General features: G+C 38.4%; 1 protein-coding gene across 4 annotated transcripts in view; it reads right to left on the bottom strand.

Moving 5' to 3' along the window:
• The window catches only part of CNTN1 (contactin 1), a 150886-nt gene that overhangs the window by 75304 nt on the left and 52187 nt on the right, over nucleotides 1-23395 (bottom strand). Inside the window, exon 1 of one of the 4 annotated variants that reach the window (XM_083399506.1) lies at nucleotides 6928-7332. The exons of 2 other annotated variants lie outside the window; for them this stretch is intronic. The gene's annotated coding sequence lies outside the window, so the exon portion shown is untranslated. Of the gene's footprint in view, nucleotides 1-2622; nucleotides 3085-6927; nucleotides 7333-23395 lie in introns of those variants that run through there. One more of the 4 variants, XM_083399507.1, reaches the window with a different exon arrangement.

The raw sequence follows: 23395 nt of genomic DNA, 5'->3' as shown, positions 1-23395 counted from the left end.
GCCTTGGCCCCATTCTGGACAGTTCCTGATTATTACAAATCTGAGATAACCCAGAAATGTTATATATTTACAGTGCTAAAGGGATCAAGTAAAAGTAGCCTTTGTCAGGTGTATGAGATTGCAACAGATGCTGCATGAAGAAAATATTGTGAAAAGTCACCTTGAAAAGCATTGAAACACAGCATTTATCTTCAGGAGGGAGGGTAAATGAGGGAACGAGATGACGTTTGCTGCACACAGAGAGGAATGGTTGGAAGAATGTTCTTTTTATGCTTGTCTCTATTTTTAAACCCATATTGCCATTTTTAACTCACCCATCTTTGGGGTGGGTGAGCAGGTTTTAGCAGGCTTTTACTTTACTTATTTAAATTGGCACATGCAACAGATTAGTCCTCATTCGGTCACCGAAAATCAGCAACTCCAGGTCAGAGATTGAAGGTTAATTTATTTGTAAGTGTCAATCCTGAAGATATCAGCACGAGAAAAGTTAAAAGAAAGGGCACCCTAGCTTAATTGCTCTAGTCTAAGGTAACACTTTATGCTTCTCATTTTTCTCACATTGGTTTTGGGAGCAGCTTTGACTCTGACGACCATAATCTTGATTTTTCAGCTCAGGCTTGATACCAGTTTGTCAACAGATTATTTCTGGCTGCCATCATCATTCAGATAGGCCCTCCCTACAGAAATAGTAAGAAAAGGATTTTCTTTGCCATATGGACTAGTATTATCTCAGACACCCCTACCCTTCCCCTTCAATGCAAAGTGAAGGAATGCTAATTAAACACTCCAGGTGTAAATTAATGCACCCTTGATGTTTTATTTTTTCATTTTTGCTCAGGCATAAAATAACGAGCCACGTTTTCTTCATTCAGAAGAATCAAGACTTTCAATCTAATTCCTATGCAAATGTGATGTTGCATTGGAATGAGTCCTTCACCATTTCTAGATTCTGAAACATGAATATTCTGAATACTCAGAGAGTTGCATCTGAACTACCTTCTTTGCTACATCCCCAAATGAATAGCTTATTTGGGAAATGCCTGCAGGTGCAACTGCCTAATCTCCACAAGTTTTAATTTTTTGCTATATTGCAGGCTCCTCTTGTGAAATGCAGCATCACAGCATGAACATTCCACTTTTAGCAATACTAATGAACTGTAAAAAAAAACCCACATACATAATACATACAATTATATGCAAGGGATTAAGGCATGAATTCTTACTTAGTATTCATTACATATAATGAGGTAGCCTTAAATAATCTAAGATTAATTTACCCCATGCAAGCCCTATTTCCAAAGAAAAGTAGCACATGATCATTATAAAAACAAGAGCATTTCATTACATTCTGAGCATAGTAACCGGACACAATTAAAATTATGTTATCTGATTTAAGGTAGGAAATTAAGTGCACTTCGAAGATTAGACCGCTGTGTATTGCATAGCTGTGTTGCAGTGTTTGAGCAGAGGTATAATATGAGCTGTATAGACACCAGGACTCCTAGATGGTGTTTGGCAGGATGGTTGGGAAGGGGAAATAAAGTTAGCATTCAGGGCTGAAGGCAGCACTGTTTAGGGAAGTTTTTTGATGTTTAATGCTGTACTGTGTTTTTAATATTTGGTTGAGAGCCGCCCGGAGTGGCTGGGGAAACCTAGTCAGATGGGCAGGGTATAAATAATAAATTAACATTATCATTATTATAATTTCAGGCCAGCTTTATTTATTCGATTTTTAAACCTACTAGTCACTCTTCATCCAAAGTGTCTATAAGCAACTTACATGGGGGGAAATATATATGTAAATATAGTACCATAGGGTGAGGGGAAAGTTACATGCAACATCCATATTCTTTACAACCTATTGGAAAACAAAAAAAACAAACATCTCCCACATTATAGTGACAGAAAACATTAGCCGCACACTAACGATAAACAAAACAATACTCCCACCCACTAACCAGCAGATAAAAATAGAAACTCAACAGCAACACTCCCCTACCTAGCACAAGAATCATTCGCACCAGCATGTTAACATTTATTTATTGCAGTATTCCTAAACCACCAAGCCATTGAAAAAATATAAAGGCAGTGTACAATGTAAGCAGTAAAGCATCATAAAAATGACCACCAGTGAATTAAACAGTCCTTGTTTAACACCATAAGGGAGTTAAAGGAAAAGCACTATGTTTGTTTCAATATTATTTCCATCAAAGGAGTGCAATACTAGGAGAAGCTAAACTCCAGCTGTTGTTTCACTACAATTCCCATCATCCCTGACCAATAGAGATGTTGGCTAGGGATGATAAGAGCTGAAGCCATGGACATCTGTTTCCTTGTGTCTGCTTTATGAAATGGTCTGCCTCCCTCACAATGGAGACTTGGATCCAAGAGGAGGTCTTGAGCAGTAGCTCATTGCTGAGAATGTTGTATTTAGTTATTTATTTAAAATTTAATAAATAAATATATGTTTCATTCTAACACTGTGCCTCATTGGCACTAGTATATCTAACAAAAATCTTAACAAAATCTGAATACCCAACAGAGATACAGAGTTGTTGTTTTTTTGCATTAAAAAATTGTACCATTTTCTATCGTGATAATGAGCTTGCAGGCCCTGCTAACCTTCAGGCCCAGGAAAAGTGTCTCTTCATCCCCTGCAGATTTTCCACAATGGAGTCTCCTTAAAGTCCCATTTAGATACTTCATTTTTGTTCTGACTTGTAGAAGCCAGTTGGTCCAAAATTGTTGGACTTGGGCCCACCATCTGCTGTTGATACTACATGACCACACGTCAACCAGTGTGATCAGTAGAGTATGCATGGCTCCAGCAGAGTCTTCCAGCAGAATATCAGAGTTTTTCTGCTTTCCAGTAGTTTTAAGTTCCCAGTTCAGAAAACTCCTTTCCTACTCAGTTCGGTTTAGAGTATAAAGCATTCATTGTCTCATGGCACAAGCCAAGCAAAAACACACTAGGTACATAAACTGTAAGAGACGCTGGTACATCATGAACTTATCTGTGATAATACAGTTCTTCTGTCCGGTCTTAGAAGGAAACCTTGTAAAGATACATGCAGCCTTGGCTTTGTATTTGCCTCAGCATATACACATATTCCTTAGAGAAAGGGAGGGTAGATGAGACATTTAGCTAGCGCGCTATATCTAAACCAGGGGTCAGCAAACTTTTTCAGCAGGGGGCTGGTCCACTGTCCCTCAGACATGGGGGTCGGGGTGGGGCGGACAATATTTTGAAGGGGGAAAAATGAACCAATTCCCATGCCCCACAAATAACCCAGAGATGCATTTTAAATAAAAGCACACATTCTACTCATGTAGAAACACAAGGCAGGCCCCACAAATAACCAATAGATGCATTTTAAATAAAAGGACACATTCTACTCATGTAAAAACACATGATTCCCAGACCGTCCGCAGGCCAGATTTAGAAGGTGATTGGGCTGGATTTGGCCCCCGGGCCTTTGTTTGCCTACCCATGCTCTAAACATAATCGAGATGTGGGGTGTGGGCTGCTCAAGGCATGGACCAAGCACTTTCCCCCAAAATTAAGCCAACAATTTTATGTATTGCTTTTCACTTTTTTCTTTCTTCTATTCCTGAAATAGTCTCTAGTTACTCTGCTTCAGTTTGGCAGCAAAAAGGATTATAGGCACAAAACATCACCAAGAAATGGGGAATGTATGTTCAGATGGTTTCTGAATTTGTCTTAGTCAGGGGAAAATCCATTGCACACAGCTGGTATCTGCTCAGGCCTTTCCTACCGACATATTTTCAGTCATGTCCATTGTGTTGGCCAAGTAGCTTTCAATATGGCCCCAATTTCCCACATGTCATTTCCTGATAGACTGCCCAGCTAGGAAAAAGTATGGGCTGTCCTTTAGCTATTATCTATGGTTTATATTACCTTCCCTTGGAAAACGCTGTAGAAAATAAAACTGCATTATGACCCAGAACTGTCAGTTTTTTGCCCCAAATGCAAGTCTGGTGGGGGGAAAGATGACAAAAGCAGCAAACAGTTTAACTAATATGTTCCCCTTTATTTACTATTACTGTGTCAGCACTGTGTAGTCATGTTACTTTAGTTTGCCCAACAGGATGACATCTTTTCACTTAACATTTGAAGATAACACAGCCAGGGGAGTGTTAGAAACCACCGCTTTTAATTTAAGATACTATTTAAGCTGGTGGGAATTTCTTGGGCTTACCTTTTTCCACACATTTCTCCACTACTTCCTTTCTCTGTAAACAATTCTCATTTCACTGCAAGAGCTGCTGAATAATATATTGCCAGCAGGCAAGCAAGCATTGCCTGAAATGATCTCAGTGACTCAGCATAGAAGAGGCCTTCAAAACACAAGCAAGTAATTCTTTTTCACAAAAGCTGCATGTCACCAACCTCTCAAGTTGGGTCAAAAACCCAATGTGGAAAAGAGACAAATGAACACATTATCTAAAGGTTATATTCATCAATATGGCCAAGTTGCGATATTAATTAAAGCAAGGCAGAACAAGTCCCAGACTTGGGTTCTCTTACAGAATCCTGACTGCAACCACCATAAAGCCATTGCTCTGCTTATTAGGGACTATGTAGGGCATAACATGATGTGAAATACTCGTTTTTATGGAGAAATTCTCCATAAAACATACTGATTAATAAAAATATATAATCTGTATTTCTACAGATCTGTATGCAGCTTACCCCTGGAAACTTTTTAATGTCACAGCATAGCTTTAGAACATGTGAATTAAAAGAAGAGACAGCTCCAGAGCATGTGCAATGAAGTGTAGGAGATGAGCCAATCAGGAATCAGAGTTTTTATCAGAAGAAGGTGGAGGTAGAGGAGAAAGGCTGTAGTTCTTTTTAATGGGAGAAGAGCTCTACTTGGCAAGAAACTTCATATGGGGGCGGGGCGGGGCGGGGAGAAGTTCTGCCAAAGATATACCCAAAGATTTGCCTCTGTGCAGAAGAGTGGACAGCAGCATTGCTGTTAATAGAAAATGCTCTACGTTGAACATACACTACTGGGTTTGAGGCAGCGGTGAAATATGAGACAAGTAGTTGGATATGTAGAACTGGATAAGAGGAGGATTTGGGGATTGAAAGGCAGAACCAAATGTCATTAGCATATAGGCAACACTGAAAGCCATGGGATCTGACTATTATTATTATTTATTAAATTAGATCTCAGGGCGGTTCACAATTTAAAATTGATAAGGTCACCCTGTGGTAATGTGTAGAGGCAAAGCAAGAGGGAGATGAACAACACCAATTCCCCCTATGGAATCGCTGAATAAGTGATCATACTGGCAGGAAGAGTATTAGTTAAGGACACAAATACTGAAATCTAGGGCATGAAAGCAATTGAGCAGGCGAGAGTCATCAGTTGTATCAAAGGTGGTAGAGAGGACAAGGACGATGGAGATACTTTTGGATGGGGAAATAGAGGTTCTTATGAATAACTTCCACTGGAGTGCAGACGTAGAAACCATGTTGGATAAACTGGGAGAAAGTCAGTGGAGCAGAAATAATAAAAAAAAGCATCCTCCAGAAATTTGAAGGCAACAGGTAGAGGAGAAAACAGGCAGAAGTTGGAGCTGCAGGGTGATTTTTAATTTCTCAAGGTATTTAAAGCTTTTTATTATTATTATGAGTGAAATAATGGTGTGTTTGCATACATTTAGGGAAGAGCTAGATGAGAGATTTGATTTATGATGTGGATAGGAATAATAATGACACAGCTAATGCCAACCAGGAGATGGGATAAGACAAATTCTTATTTTGTTGCCACCACTTTGGGAGATAACAAATTTAGGAACAGACTATAAATTCTTAAATAAATATAATTTATTATTCAAACCCGATGGCCAGGTATCTAGCAAAAGTGTCAACAAACATCCCAGTAATTCAGATCACACAACAGAAAATTAAAAAAAAGTAATTAGTTGTCATGATAGCCTTTTTTTTAAAAAAAAAAACTAACTAACTACATGTCAAAATAGGTAACATTTCCATCTTTTAAATGGTAAATACATATTTCTATGCATGATGGATTATTGAGTACTGAAATATCAGTCTAGGTCATTCCCTTGCTAATCCTACAAATTCAATTATATATAAATGAATGGTTTTGAAAAATACACCTGTCTTTTAGTAGTTGTTATAAAGAGCAATATAAATGGATATATGAATTATTCCCATTTACTAGCAAACACATCACATCACTGTTATAATTATCATATGTGCTATTGTCATGCAATACTGTAGCAGACAATTTCATACCTATTTCATATTTCTTCCAAAGAATCCACCAGAAAGAGATATATCATGCTTTAAAATCATCAGTCAAAGCTATTTATTCTGAACCAGTTCAAACATATGCATTCCTTTCATGCTATTCTGTTCAGACTTTTAGCCAGTTCGAACATCATTGCAAGCCATTTTGACAGCAGATTCTCAGAGCTCACCTAGCGTCTACACTAAAAGCATAAAATACAGCAGTACAGGCACTGCTACTGAAATCATGATATGCCAATGTCATTATCCTGCATGGGTTGGTGATGAGTAGATCATTTTTCCCTATTGATTTTGCTCTACAGGACTGCCCCTCCCCATGATACAGTCATCAACAGCAAACACAGACTGACCATCAACACATATTTTAGAAAGAAAGAGGCAGAGTGCCACACTGCAGTCACCATTCCGAAGCCTATAGCCATTTTTCAGAAAGTAACTCAGTCCTTCACATTCACAAACAATAGCTGTCTGAAAAACCTGACTCTGCATTCTGATACAGAGATCTGATCTGAAAGAGCATTGCAAACCCTGCCTCACCACAAGCCAGTATCGGCATATTCTACCTTTCTAAATTGTCATATTTTGTAGGGATATAAACATATATATGTATAAATTACCTTAGATGAAGACTTCCCTTTTGCCTTTTTGTCCATCACAAGTGCCTCAAGTTTATATTTTTAAACGCACACACAAGGGTTGCACTAATAAACTTCAAGCATCCTCTCCTGCGGCAGAAAGCATATTAAAAAGAGAGAGGGAGAGAGAGAGGAGATTTCAAGCTGTGACCTCAGAGCAAAGAACAGCCGTTATCTCTCCGCCAACCTTCTGTAGAAAACAGACGAGACAGCAGGGAAACTGGCTTTCTTGATGGCTGCAACACTTTCAAATCAAGCATTCTGCACACTGTAAGCTCAAGGATTTATATCTTCTTAAACAGGCCGGTCCCACATAGCCTTGCCCTGTGCTCCTGGCAATATGAAGCATTTCACTGCAGTCACTTTCTGGAAAAAGATCATCCCATCATGTTGAGATCTTTGCCTCTCAGCACAGAGACTAAAACAATGGGCACAATATGCATAATACGCTCACTAAAATATCCGGTGCACTTCCTGCAGGCAGCATTGCAGCCAGTAATGGGAATATATTGATCAGCTCACTAAAATAATCAAGATGAGGCACTGACTCACTGCAGCAAACAGTTGTTCCACCCAGACTCAGATGCAGATCCAGTTTTCTATCCCTACAGCATCCTTATGGAAATGAGAGGCCAACATGCATGGAATGGTATATTTATATTTTCGCCTCACCATCTGGGATCTATTACTCTCTCTTTCGGAGGAAAAAATGCTGATCAACTGCTTTCTGCTGCTCCCACTTTGTTTTTTCCAAGTACTGACTAGCTGTTCACTCTAAACTACACAAGATATATGTATGATTCAATTAATGAAAGCCTCACAGTTTAACATGTTGTGTTAAGGGCTTTCCATGTTCACTATTGCTTCAGAATTACAGCTGTTAAGGGCCATGACCATAACAGAAGCAATATGCAGGCAATATAGGTGTGGCATAATTGCTATGGAATATGTATTGGTATGGTATGTTGTTAGATCCAACTTTTCTGCTGAGAGATGGACCTAAATCCCAAATTTGTTCAGTCACCGAAACAGCCACAGAATATTAACAGAAGCTATCATTTCTAACTATAGGCTAGAGAATCACCTCCTCTCCTCCATATTTCTGATCATAAAGATGGAATGCAATTCATCCAACTCACCCTTAACATAGGCCAAAGACTTGGCCCTATAATTCCCTTGTCCAATGTCACCGCATAGCAGCCTCCAGGAATCACAAAACATAGTCACAAACATCAAACTATATTTTGTTTTCTACGTCAAACCTTTCAGGAATACTTCACGGTAATGAGTTGCCCTTTCACTGAATACTTTGAAAACCACCTTAAACTATTCCTTTCCCCATCAGACTGACAGTAACTAGTGAAAGATCAGTCGTGTTTTATCCCCCTTTTATTTCTAAATATTCCACTCCCAGCAATTCCACCTTGAAAGAGAACAGAAGATCATAGCCCTTACATATATTCATTTGGGGTAGATTATAGTTTGGGATGGGGTTATAAGAGTGTATATTCTTTGTAAAACATGGTTTGTAATGGTGTTTCTTGTATTTTTGAAAAACCACCAGATCATCATCATGAGACTGATCATTATGCAGGATGATGAAGGAACTTACTTCTCTTCCAGTTCAGTTCAACCGACTACTAAAATGAGTGGTATGAAAAAGAGAACAAATATATTATTGGGAACACAGGAAGCTGTTCAGAATTGTCTACTTTCCAAGCTTTCCAAGATTTCAGGCTGGGTTCTCTGCCAGTTTTACCTGAAGATGTTGGGGATTGAACCAAGACGCTTTGGCACGCAAATCATACAACAAACTACAGCTTTAAATGATGACCAAAAGATTCATATCATTATGTCTCTAGAGCCATACATGAAATCCTCCTATATAGTGGGGTAGGACAGCTAAAAATAATGCCAATATATTTCACTTATGGCAACCAATGCACCCCTTTGGTTTCAGATAGTACATGGGTAGATGAGTCTAAAAAGTCCGAGACACAAATTTTCATGGCCGTCTAGTGGCTATGGTGGTTCATTTACCAGAAGTAATGTGTTTAGCATTAACTCTGGAAGTGCTTACTCAATTCTGACCAAACTAAGGGCACAACAAACATCAGGAGGTTTAGTTGGGTCAGAATTGAGTAAGCACTTCCAGAGTTAAGGCTAAATACATTACTTCTGGTAAATGAGCCACCATAGTTGCTAGAGGGCTATACTATCTGAAACTAAAAGGATGCATTGGTTGCCAAATATATATATTTTCACTCCCCTACCTGACTAGTAAGTCCGTGGAAGGCAGGCAAACTAATGCCAGTGTACAGGAAGAAGCAAAGATCAGATAACCAGTGTTGAAGCAATGATTCTTCAACATCAACTTCGTTGGACTGGTCATGTTGTGCTGATGCCTGATTATCGTCTTCCAAAGCAACTACTCTATTCCAAACTTAAAAATGGAAAGTGTAATGCCAGTGGTCAACAAAAGAAGTTTAAAGACTCTCTCAAGGCAAAAAAAAATGTACTGTAAACACTGGCAACGTCTGCAAGTGCTCCAGTTGGAGAACAGCCTTTACCAACGGTGTCATGGACTTTGAAGATGCTTGAACTCAAGACAAAAGAAAGAAACGTGCTAAGAGGAAGGCACGTTTGGCAAACCCTCACTGTGATCAACTAGTTGTTTTGGACAACAACCTGTGCTGCCTAGGACTGATGGAAGTTGCAGCCTGAAAGATCTGGAAGGCACCTGGTTGGCAAAAGGCTGTCTTAAATTAGAAGCTATGTGTAATGTGAAGAAAAATCAATTCTGATTTTCTCCACAATATTTACTTAGAGACCCTTTTATAAATGATACCAAAAATCCTATACTCCTTAGCAGAAAATTGCAGCAGAGAGGACAGTCTATCTTGATTCGGTTGAGGAGGAAGAGAAAACTACAAATTCAGTGTTCCCAAACACGAAATAAAGCTCCTGTGCATTATTAAGAGATACTACCTAAAATGGATATCACCGCAAAAGCCAATAGGTTTCCATTTTAATAATGCTTACAGGTAAATTGGGACAACCACAAAATTACTGCAAAAGTAAAATATACCCAACGCAACCTTAAAAAATGAGTAAGACAGTAGCCAATTGTGTTTTCAGATTCAATATTTATGCTTTTCTTCTCTGAAATCATTTGCCTTGTTTGACAGACTCCTATTTTGACTTAAAGGGGGGGGGGGAAATGCTGCATTTGTCCACTGCTAGGTTTTTTTATTTTTTGAGTAAAGCAATTTTAGATAAATGTTACTAGAACTGCACTAAATAGTATCTAGTAAAAAAAGGGGGGAAACCCAAACAAACAAAATACATGAAAACTAGAATGAAGGAATGTCGCACATTCCAATAGTAGTTTTTAAAAAGATGCTCAAATGGCAATTAATCACAATCGCTCCACTTGTTGGTACAATGAGAAACAGCAACTGCTCCTTATCAACTAAATGCAGTATGACAGCAACAGCTTCATGTCAGCTAAACACAGCATGATGTGTATAAAATATAAGAGATGTCTCAGAAAATGCAGGTCAATTAGTGAGTTGCAAATACCATAATATTGGTTTTGACACAGAATATCTATCCTTTATTATTGGAGAACCAAAATCAAAATGGGCATTGTGAAATAAACCTTTTAAAATTGAGGTTTATCTTTTTGTTTTTAAAGGGAGGTTCTGGTTAAATTAAAACATTAGGAGCATGTAGCTATTTTGCATTGAAGGAAAACTTTTCCTTCTTCGCAACTTGACCCTTATTCCCTCCCCTCCTTTATTTTCTTCCCCCTGTTAATTACCGGTAGTTGGTTCCTACTATGTATAAAAGCACACTATTCTCTGTCTTCTTGAGATTGGTTGTTCCTTTTTGTCTTTTATATTTATAAATAAACAGACCTTGTAAAAATACTAACAAAATTTATCCAGTAGTCTATGCTTGCAAGGAATTTGGACTGTAGAAGATCTCACATCTGCATTGTTTCTGCACAACAGCCAGATTTCAACTACATTTATGAAAGTTTACCATCCAAATTTATCTTCAGTTATTGGGGTGCTGAATCATTAGCAACCCACCTTTCTCCAGTTTTTGAGTTGGACTTCGTTCCCAATGCTATGCCTGCAGTTCACCACACTTTTTGAGATCCTATATTCGTTTGTCCCCCAGTAGCAGATTGCAAATTCATATTAGTGCATTAATTATTATTATTATTATTAAAAAATACAACATAACAATGAATCTTAATATGGAGAGTTTGGGGTCATATGTGTTTATATAAGTAAGGTGAAAGAGAAGACACAAATCAAAACTGTACCAAATATGCATGAGGCAAAGTGAAGCAATTTGTCTCTGGTGGCAGACCTGTCCCCCCTCCGCCCCCCCCCCATTGTTACAATGCTGCGAGCCCTGCCAGGGCTTCACCTGTGCCATCAGCACAGTGCCATTACCCTCACCACTGCGCCTGCTACACCCTTGCTATTGTGTCATGGCAACAGTTGGGCACAGCTTCAGGCCAGGGTGCAGCTGTGATGGTTGGGTTGGTAGGAGCACAGACACAATGGCAGGGGCAGGGAGTGGGTAAGACCCATATCAGTGAAGTGGGGCAGCATTGGTGGGGGGTCACTTCCTGGCCACTTGAAAAAATAATATTAGAAACTCTACAAGTCAAATGCAGAGTAGAGCCCATCCTACAGGATCTAGTCTAGCATTCCACCCCAACACAGTTTCTTACTACAGTGGTACCTCAGGTTACAGACTCCGCTAACCCAGAAATAGTACCTTGGGTTAAGAACTTTGCTTCAGGATGAGAACAGAAATGTGCGGTGGCAGTGTGGCGGCAGCAGAAGGCCCCATTAGCTAAAGTGGTACCTCAGGTTAAGAACAGTTTCAGACCTCCAGAACAAATTAAGTTCTTAACCCGAGGTACCACTGTATAGCATTTACATATCAGAGAGCCAAATTTATATATATACATTGCAAACCTGAATTGAAACGTTTCTGTTCTTATGAACATGATTCGCTGAAAGCATCATGTGATCAGTGGAGGGGAGCTAAAAAATATGCATGCTTTGAGATTTTACATGTTTAACCATCACAGAATGATAAATATAAGTACAGTATAGTCTTTCATTATCAGTGGTCAGTTAGATGAAAATACTAAAACTAAATGAACCGCAGAAAGACTACTTCAGAAAGACTTAATTTCAGATAAGCAGAATACAATTATCTGGTATACAGAGTGATATCTGGCATAAATCAGTGACATCATTACATCCTCCCTTCAAAGCGAAGACCGGCGCCAAAGTAAAGGGAAATTATTGGGCTTTCGGAGACTGCCAATAGATGTGGGAGTCTGAATCCTTTTGAATGTTCAAGGGTACAAGACTATTAAATATTACGGCATGCCGGGAAACCTGCTGCAAATAGCATCCAGACAAATGAACCAAATTTATTTATTATTTATTTGTGAATTAACAAGGGGCTCCAGCATGTTGCCATGAGTCTGACACCAGGTTCTGATGGTATATTGATGCATAAAAACCTATGTTAATTTCCCACATTTGCCCCTCCTGTATAAGAAGGGCACTCAAGCAGTAAAATCTTTGCATATACAGATAGGAAACAGAGCTGCTAGCTTGCCTGTAGAAGTTGAAAGCAATTGTGAGACATGAAAAGGCTGTTTCCGCCCCCCGCCCCCAATATTCTGCATAGAAACAGAATGTACCAGAAAATAGGTCTGCAGTCTTAAATTCCTAGGAGGAAGTGCAGAATATAAATATGATCGACTTAGTTTCTGCATGAGAAGAAAATGTCCAAAACACCTCTAAGACACAATGGACCAGAACAGGCTTACCTGGACATCACTATTCTGCTTTCTTAGCAAATGTAAATCATTTGTCTCTCCTAGATTTTAGAAGCAGAATCTAGAGAAGGTTTGTAACAAGATTTCAAAACAGCAAAGTGTTTCATCAAAAGATATAAGCATCACTGCTCACATCAAATATGCAGGCTTCTAAATCTCACTAGGCCCTTCCATGAGTAAATACGGCTCCCTGCTTCAGACATTTGTCCTCTACAAGCTGGGGAAGTGACAGGGATGGTGACAGAGGGTGGAGCTTAGCATGCCAACTCCCACTCATTTTACATGAAATCAGATAGCAGAATGCTGAAACAAGGCTATAATCTATTCAGCAGCTGGCACTGAACATAATTGTATCTGAGGAGTCGGGAGTTTCCTGTTACTGTTCTTGTTGAAGATTAGTAATTACCTATCTCCCTGGCTGGTGTGTCTTCTGAGTCTTCCATGACACCTGCCGGATGTTCATCAAGAAGTCAATCAGAATACCACCTATGTAAAGTAGCAGGGATTATGCTTTCTGAACTCTCCTTTGCTGCACATCCCACTATCCAAAGCTTTCTTTATTTGTCCTCTCTTAAACAAGCAGTTCTGATCTTGTCTTCTTTCTCTTCGCACAAAAGACACATATTTCACAACCCTGCTGCTGAACCCTCACTATGCTCCACAAAAGTTCTGTTGGCCTCTCTGGGATGTTTGTGCTTGGCTCTGTGGTTTCTCGGGGCAATGGCACAGCTTTCCCAGTCAATAGCCATGAGCTGCCTCATTTGGAACCTGCTGCCTTATCTATCAGAAGTGGAGTTTGACAGAATTTCAACTGTACTGAAAGGCCTTTTTGTTCACTCAGGCTGCTGAACGCACATTATTTTGTTTTCGTTCTCTGTTGTTCTTTGTTCTGGTGAGTTTAGTGTCCCAAGCCAAGAAATTTGCTAAGGGGGAAAAACAGCAGTGTTTCGATCTTGCTTTTATCATGTCTGTACCATCCTGTTAGGTACATGCATCTAAATTCACAATGAATGTGGAGAAAACGGTTGTTTTGTTGACTATATTGGATTCATGGTTCCAAATATAGGTAATGATCCTGTATGAGTGCAATACATGTACATAAACTTTCTGGAAGCCCTCTAAAAAGCTACAATCAATAATCTTTCTGCAAAACTCTTGCCCTAAGACACTTAGTGATGGAGGTCTCGCTGAGTTTTGACATTCCTTGGCTCAGAATATGAACTTCACCTTCTGGTAATGCTCAGTTTATGATTCTTTCCTCTCTCCCAAGGTTCTTTTCTGTCTTAGATTTTGATTACGATGCAAGTCATAGAACAGGAGTAGAAACCCTTTCTTAGCCTAAGAAAGGGTATTTCCTCCTGGCAAGCTTCTGGGAACCACATGCTAGTATTGGGGCAGGACCAGACACGAAAGAGAGAAGAGCAATAAATTTGAACTTTGCCTTTGTACAGGAGGCTAGTTTTACCACATTCACAAATGTCTTCCAGCCAGGAAAGCATTATCAAAATTCAAAGGACCCGTTCCAGCTAGGCAAAAACCATCAAGGAGGATGCAAAGCAGGACTGGTGAGGGGTCTGACTCAGGAGGGTATGTGTGCTGGGGAGATTCCTACGGGCCAGACAGAAAGGCCTGGAGTATCAAATGTTGCCCCCAGTCCTAGGGTTCCCTATTCCTGCTATAGAATAACTATTGAGGTGGTGGAGGATAACTCAATGAAGGTGTTGCCTTGACCCAGTGTGTGCCAGCTTGCTGTTCCTGTGGCGTATGTGAGATGATGAACTGTGCTGGTTGCAAGTTGATTGTTGACTGCACCAACACTAGGACTATAAGAGGAAGGTGAAACTTTAGAAAATGTGCTTTTTCTCTGGAATCTGTAGAAAGCAAACAGAAGGCAGGAAGGCAGAGTTCTTCTCAGGTGACATGGTTAAAATAACTTATTGAAGTTTGGTACACCACGATTGAAGAGTCACGGCTGTGCTGGATAAATAAATAATGGATGTAAATGTAAGAGAGTAGAAAGTGCTCATTTAATTTTAAAGAAAAGATAAAGCCATAAATAAATTTAGGCTATAAATGAAAAGGTAAGGGTGGGAGGGAGGGAGGGAGGGAGGGAAGGGATGAATGAAATTCTCGAACAGTCTGACAAAAGACTGTAATGGAAAAAACAAAACACAAATTGATTAGTGAATTCAGAGGTTGATAAATGTATGAGAAACAGTGAATTACAGTATTATAAATTTGATGACCTAATCATCTACAGAATGACGAGACAGTTCTTCCTGCAGACTTTTATAAATTAGTATTCTGTAGCAGTAATAGGCAATGAAGAGACATAGGGCTATTGGAAAAGCAAATATTTTCCCCTCAAAAAAGTATGTGCGTACCTAGGCTAACCAGTCCATGGGTGGTTCTCAACATGATGGCACACCTTGTGTGGGGTGGTGTCAGGGACCATGCTGAGGACGGCTGCACTGAGGAGGAATGGAGGGAACCTCCACCTCCGTCTGCTCCTGAATCTTCCCAGGAGCAAGAGGACAGTATAGATTTGGAACAGTGGTTTGCAGAGGGGCATAGTTCAGAAGACAGAAGCGGGGAAATACTGAATGGGGAGCAGCTAGCAGAAGAAACACTAGAAGAGAGAGGGTTAACAGATTCACAGTCTCTGGACAGCATTCACTCCCCTTCCCCAAAGACACAGAGAGCTCAGAAAGCGTTAGAACAGAAAGTGCAGAGGGTACAATCTCAGATTACAAAACGTAGGAGTGATGTAGATTAATAGGGACAGAAGGAGGTGGGATCCTTAATTAGGAGCACTGCCATTCTAGCAGGTGTGTTCTTTGTTCTATTGCTGTGATTATTAAAGTTTCTAACTGGTAAGAAGACTCCTTTTCCTTTGTTCTGCTTGTCTACTGCCATGGGGAAGGAAGTTGATTCTCTTAGCCTGACAGGTGGGAAGAAAGCTCAAAAGACCAGATTGTCTTTTTTTGTGTAGACAAATCAATCTAACCACCAGTTAGAAATATGGCTACAGCTAATTTGCATACATTGTTTCATGTCACCACTACTTTCAACACTGAACAACAGATGGTAGATAAAACCCATAAAACCGTTGCTACGTTGGATTCAAATGGGTGAGTGTATAAACTGGGATGCATATGAGCACAGGTTCTTTCTGACCCAAAGAAAGCCAGTGCTGAAAGAGTTGTAAGGAAAACTGGTCGTCTCAAATCCACGGACAGGAACAATTGTGCAAGCACACAACCATAGAATCAGCTAATTAATACAAGGTACACTTTCAGGCTAAAGACTAAGAAGCTTATTTCTGAACACTCTCTCTGCCTAAATAGCATTGATCTAAGTGATATTATCAAATACATTTAGCCCCAATGCATTTAAGTCATTGAGCTCTCAAATAACTTTCTATAGTATATACTCAGTCTGTAGCTGATTTTGTTCAATATCCAGATGCAATTTGTAGACTTAACAGCTGTTGGTGGGATCCAGTGAGTTCCCAATTTTCTCCGCACCTCCCAAAGCAAACCACTTATTGTACTTATCAGCTTCAATAAGAAATGTCCAGGTTTTAAAAATAAACTTTGCATGTAACTGTTTTCTTGGAAAAGTTATTGTCTCTCCAAATTGCTCTAAAGTTTGTTGATACTGTGTTACCAAGACATCAGTTACATTGTCATGATGAAATGATACCTGGCTGGGCTGTTACAGAATTTGCAGTCTGATGAAATATTGCTACAATGTAAATTAGCCTTTTGGGGAAAACATCAATAAATATGGCATGCAATAAGAAAAGGACACATAGGGGAGATATAGTCAACCGTTTGACCACACCTGGTATGCAGCAACATCTCCCTTAGTGCTTGGAAGGATGATACATATCCTTAAATTGATGCAGGGATCACTGCAAGGTAGATATATGGCTCAGAGTGCCTAAGAGATGACATTATGAACAAGTTATGCAAGAATTGCTGCAAACCTTTGTCCAGTAGATGTGTCTTGCCTTGTAAAATTAGAGAGAAGTATCTATGTCAATATGTGCCAGCATGAACAGAGAGACTTGCATTACTTTAAAGACTTCCCTATTAGTCTCTAAAGTGTCACAATATTCTTTGTTGTTTTGTAATTAACCAAGTACTGGCCCTATGAAAGCCTTCATGTTAATGCAGATACATTTAAAAAAATCAACCGTTAACTCACACATAGCTCTTACATCATGATTAAAAACAGAATGCAATTAAACATTTGCTTAACTACTTGAATCCTGGCTGTTTTGTGGTTTGGTAAATTAAGATATCACTGCAGGGAATGTACCAGCTCATGATGATTTTCTAAAAGCATGTGTAAGTGGTTGGCTGGATTGTAGCCTAAATATTTAGTTCCTTGGAACACTCAAAACTTTAACAAGATAGCTCATATTATTGAGCTTTTGGTCATAGCTCTCTTCAAAAGAACAACTTTATTAATGAATTTATTTCTATTTATAATGCCATGAAGAAAGATTAAACAAAAACTCAAAAGAAACAGTCAAGGCAAACAGCAATTCTCAGATATTTCAATAGAGGGATGAGATCCATCCATGCTGATATGAATCAGGTTCTTTCCTTAAATGGAAAGGGTTTTCCAAACAGTGCTATAATGTGGAAGATTTGGAAATATCACACATCACAGGAAAACAAAGGGCGTGTAATGCAAATTTGGAATACAGTGGATTAAGAATATCATATAAAGATGTCTCACATATCTATGAGTTAGATAAGTACAGCGGATTCATGTTTGCAATTTGTGAGCTTTAACCTTATGAGCTTTAATTTTATGGGATTAACCTCGTATATAGCCTGTTTTTACTTTTTAAAAAGTTACATCTACCATCATGGTTATATGAAAACTTCCACATATTCCTACAATACATATTCCCACATGTCATGGAGTCAATCTTTATTGGTTTTGTTTTTAATTTTGCCACAACAGCTTGGGCTATTTCTCTAGGAAAGGCTACTAGTAAACTTTAGAATAAAGTAAAATCAAGTAGCCAGGAAGGAGGACTTGCCTATGTATTTTTGGAAATACATAGCATGCCAGACAGAATATGTCCGAAATTGAACCAACAGTGGTAGCACAAATACTTCCATAGTCTATTTCACCTAAACTCATTCTTCTTCATTAGTTCCACACAATTATGAAATTAGAGTATCATAAAAATATGAATGCTATTCTACTAAATTCTAATATATTAGACTCATTGAAATTAATCAACATAACTAAGTTAGGCTTGTTGATTTCACTGGGTATGCTCTGCATAAAACTCAGCTGAATACCAATCACCATGCTTATACTCTAGATAAGGTTAGTTGTAAATACATCGCACCAATAAGACTTAGTCACAGCTACCTTTAGCAGGAAACTAACTACACATTTAATGTTTGAAATTGTGACTAATGAACATTTTTTCAAACTTTTTCTCTTCTATTTAAACTGTACTTTTCAAAGATCCAGATGAAGATCTACAGTATGTATTCACATTCCTACACTGCATTAATAAACTGCATTGTAATTTGTATTGCATTGGTGCAAGTGAACAGTCATCCATGAATATTCATGTAGACAGATACACATAAACTGCAACAGATTTCAACTTTTACAGATGCAATTTTACATTCTACATGTCATTTTTACAAGCATTTAATTTATTAGCATCTTAAGCAATATTCAAGTTTCCCTTATAACATCCAAATCCTGTTCATGTTTACTCAGAAGTACACCCCCACTGAGTTCAATATGACCTGTTCTCTATTAAAGGTCTATAGCCATAAGCAAATATTTGTGTTCTGTTTATGACCCAAATACTGTTATGGATATATTGGCATTTCCACACAATGAATCATGGGAACATAAAAATTGCCTTAAATTACACAAATCAGTGCTAGCTACAAATAACCACCATGTGGGATGCACAAGAGAGACAGAATTCTATAGCTGAATCTGCTATCAAGCTACAAATCAGTGTGTGTCTGTAGAGTATGAATACAACTCACATAGAGAAAATCTGCCTCAAAAGCCATTATCAGTAGATCCATCCTTAATTTATACATGGGTTGGCTTCTAACTCCTGATATATGGAATTCCTAACATATGTTTGCTCATAATTCTAAGTCTCAACTCCATTATGACCATGATTGACTAACCAAGCTATGTTTGAATGTCAGTGAGAAATTCAATACATTAAGTCAGGTAATGCATGACAGAAAATAGTAAAGGAGAAAGCACTGTGTCTGCAAATAAAATTACTGTAAATGCACTGTTGCTTTAACAGGTCCCTGTAGCAGAAAATAGAAATGTCAGAAGTAAGTGTGTGGGGAAATTCCCACTGATGTGAGGAATCTTCATTTTCAATCCAAATTACATAGAACAAGTCAACAACTTACAGGTGCTTGCAGAGCACAGAAACAGTTACTTATGATTTATGCTAGTCAGCCAAACCAAACACTGCAGGTGAAAGCAGAAACAAGTTCCTAATAAATCTGAGTGAATGTGTTCATTACTCCACATACAATCGCCACTGACAATATCCCATCAGATGTAAAGCTATTAAATCAAACCACATCAAAAGGAGATTTGCTTATAGATATACGTGCACCAACCATTTTTACTTAAAGTGTGGCAATCCCCGTGAAGAAAGTGGCAAAAATAAAAAACAATTTGAAGTTAAGTGAATTTTTGAGGTGGGAATTAAAAATAAATAAATCTCTTGGTGTACAGGTGGTATTTAACACCAGTAAAATTGGCTAAAATGTATAGAACAAAAAATGAATGTTGGAAATGTAAGGAAAAGGAGGGTACTTTTTACCACATGTGGTGGACACGTAAAGAGGTAAAAGCTTTCTGGGAAATGATATACAATGAGTTAAAGAAAATGTTTAAAAACACTTTTGTTAAAAAACCAGAAGCTTTTTGGTATAGGGTAAAGAGATACCGACACAAGATAAAAAATTGTTCTTATATGCTACAACTGCAGCAAGAATTATGTTAGCCCCAAAATGGAAACAACAGAAATTACCAACAAAAGAAGAGTGGCAGTTGAAATTTATGGATTTTGCAGAACTGGCAAAACTGATGGGAAGAATCCAGAACCAGCGAGATCAAGCATTCCAAAAAGACTGGAACAAATTTATATTATATTGGAAAGACAACTGTAAGCAATTAACATCATTAGCAGGGTTATCTGAAAATTTGTAAAAAGAAATTATTACCTATTCGGGTTGAGTAATGTAATATTTTAAGAAATGTCATAACAAGAACAGGAAAGGAAGGGAAATGCAAGGGTGCAAAATTTAATTAGGCAGGAGAGAGGGAAGTCGTTAGGCTCAGTAGAGACAAAGAGATATAATAAGAGGATATGATGTTACGCAATGTGATTATATGTAAAACTAATAAAAATGATTTAAATAAATAAATAAATCTCACAACAAAGTTCTCTATTATCCAAAGAGACTCTTGGCTGCAAGAAGTCTTCCTGAATATTCCAAAATTTTACCCCACCAATGAATAAAATCCTTAGGTTGTCCAGACAAATCAGTCATGACTTGAACTTAAGACCTAGTGGTTTCAGTGGGAACTAAGTTCAACTAACTTTGATTGCATACACACTATACCTTTAAAAAACATTTGAACCATATTTCCCCCCCTCAAAGAATTCTGGGTACTGTAGTTTGTTAAGGGTCACTGGGAACTGCAACTTTGTGAGGGACAAACTACAGTGTCCAGAATTCTTTGAGGGAAGGAATATGCTTTGAATATGCAATAAAGGTGTAGTTTGCACAAAGTCTTAATCTGAATCTGACAATTTCTTTCAATTTCAGACCTAAATTTCTCAGTGTTTCACTGACAGTTATAGGGTTAAGAAAGCCTGTGGATGAATGATATTTCTCCTCTGATGAAGTTGTAGAGTGTTTTTCCCATCCTCTATCAATACAGCTTTTAGATAGTTACTGGAACTTCTTGAGAGCAAAGCAAAGTCAAATTTTGGCTAACTTATAGCATACTTCCTAAGTAGCCTCATGGGATCTAACACATGACAATGTTACACAATTGTGTTATTATCGAATTTTCCATCATCTTAGAAGAAATGGAATTCTATTTATTCTTTACATGAGTAATTCTGTAAAACACTGTTGTTATATTGTTCAAAGATAACACTGAAAGCAGCAGGAGAGAGGCAATTGAGTAATTTATCTCTCTTGAGAGGAATAAGACAGGATTGGTCTCTCTGTACTGGCTGGCACAAATACTTCAAAATCAATCTACTATTTGGAAACAAAGTGTCTTTTATACTTTGTTTATGCCTTTTGCAAGGATACATCTCAAAGTTTTTGGACTACAGAAACAGGTTCGCCTACAAAGGAACTAATAAGTAAAGCAGTCCCCATTTGCCTAATTTTATTATAACCATTTTTGTTTGTGTATATCCAAAATACTTTCATATTGTTGTTATCTGACTCTTCATGACCCCATGGACCAGAGCACGCCAGGCACTCCTGTCTTCCACTGACTCTCGCAGTTTGGTCAAACTGTCAAATTCATATATGAATATATATATATTCATATATTCAAACCTTAAAGAATTAATTGGAATATGTGAAAATATCTTCAGAGACTTGGAAGTGGTGTGCTTCAACTGTTATTGCATGTGCAATTTTATTCAATATCACGGTGTATGGCAGGGGTTTTTTTCCAGCAGGAACTCAGTTACTGCAACTTTCAGGTAGGTGCCATTGCCATTATAAGAGAACAAGGTGAGTTCTAGCACCTCTTTTTCTAGAAAAATAGCACTGGTCTTACAATTGCATGGAATTGTAAGCTCTGAGTGGTACTCAGAGAAAACCCAAATAGCTTCCAACAAATGTTTGGATAGAGTCCACAACAATGAGAGCATATTCTTCCTCCTCTCCCCACTCTTCACATGAAGGAGAAAGGGATAACCAGAATGGAGTTTCACTGGCCCTTATATAAAGCTGATTGGAAGAAGATGCAGAACAGACAAAGGAAAGTACTTTTCCACACAGTGTATAAGCTCTCTGTGGAATTTGCCACCGCAAGAGTCTACAATACATATACACAGTAGCAATTCAAAAATATGTTTCATGGTGTCCATTTTAACCCCCGAACTTATCATCAACTTTGTTACACATAAAGTAGATTTTGTATTTCTATTTTACAGTTGAATGAAACCAACCTTGTGTGTGTTCAAATCAGTATCACCCTAGTTGCTCTTTGAAACCAGCTTCAGTGCAGATTATCACTGTGGCATTGACAAGGGGCTTTGCAGGCTATTAAGTGGGCCTGCAAACCCCACTTTTGGCAAGGAGCTGCATCACCCACAGCTGACTTCATATATGATGTCAGGTTAAGGCAGGTAGCTGAGGTTTGGCTGGAACAGCTTCATGAGTGAAATGAAGATTGTCAGGCCTAATTAGGCTTGCAGACTGGAATTTTTACACTGCTGCATTAGGGTCTCTTAAAAACATTTCAGTTTTGATGGGTAGTTAAGCTGCAGCTGAGTGTGGTTTGTTATACTGTAACTTATGGGTGAGCTGGGAGTCTGGTGGACCTTGAGTAAGAACTCGGTAGCTGAGAGGGTGGATGTGTCTGAATTAAAATGAATTGATATATTACAGTGGTGCCCCGCAAGACGAATGCCTTGCAAGACGGAAAACCCGCAAGACGAAAGGGTTTTCCGTTTGCAGAGGCGCTTCGCAAGACGAATTTCCCTATGGGCTTGCTTCGCAAGATGAAAATTGACGAAAATTCTTGCGATTTTTTTTCGCTCCAAAACCCCTTTTTCTGAAGCGCTAAGCTGCTAAAAGCATTTTAGCAGCAAAACCGCTAATCCCTTAAGCCTTAAAAAGCCGTTTTTAGCCCTTAAAATGTCAATAGCGCTAATAGCGCTAATCCGCCAATGGGCTTGCTTCGCAAGACGAAAAAACCGCAAGACGAAAAGACTCGCGGAACGGATTCTTTTCGTCTTGCGAGGCACCACTGTACCTATATATTAGTAACTTTTTATTGATGCAACATTTTATATGTAACTGTCTATTTTTATAATATTTCATTTAAGTAGTCTGTTGTTGCTTCTGTTTTCTGTACACAGCTTAGAGATATTTTTAATATATTAAGCAGTATAGAAATTGAATCATCATCAATCAACTTATGCTATTTATTGTTATTGCCTTACTTATGTGTTGATTTTTATTTTTATTTTACTATCAATAGACCTTTGGTTTAATTAGCTTTGCATCCATATAGATATGAATGGAATTATTCTTTCCAATGAAAGAAGTTTCCAACAATATATCCAATAGATTGATTTCCCAAACAGGTGTGACCACTGTATCACCTACCTTGAGCACCAAAAACACATGAAATCATACTGTTGCTGCTGGAAGATTAAAGTGCCTGTTTGACATGTCATAAGTTACAGAAGTGTACTCTAAAAGAAGAGTGGCTGTTACCCAAGCTAGGATTAAACTCTGTGATGAATAGTGTTTAGAAAGCTAC

The sequence above is a fragment of the Podarcis tiliguerta genome (assembly GCF_965153285.1).
Source record: "Podarcis tiliguerta genome assembly, chromosome: 10".
Classification (NCBI taxonomy): domain Eukaryota; kingdom Metazoa; phylum Chordata; class Lepidosauria; order Squamata; family Lacertidae; genus Podarcis; species Podarcis tiliguerta.
Note: the sequence above shows the minus strand (reverse complement) of the source record. Positions and strands in the feature narration are given on the sequence as shown.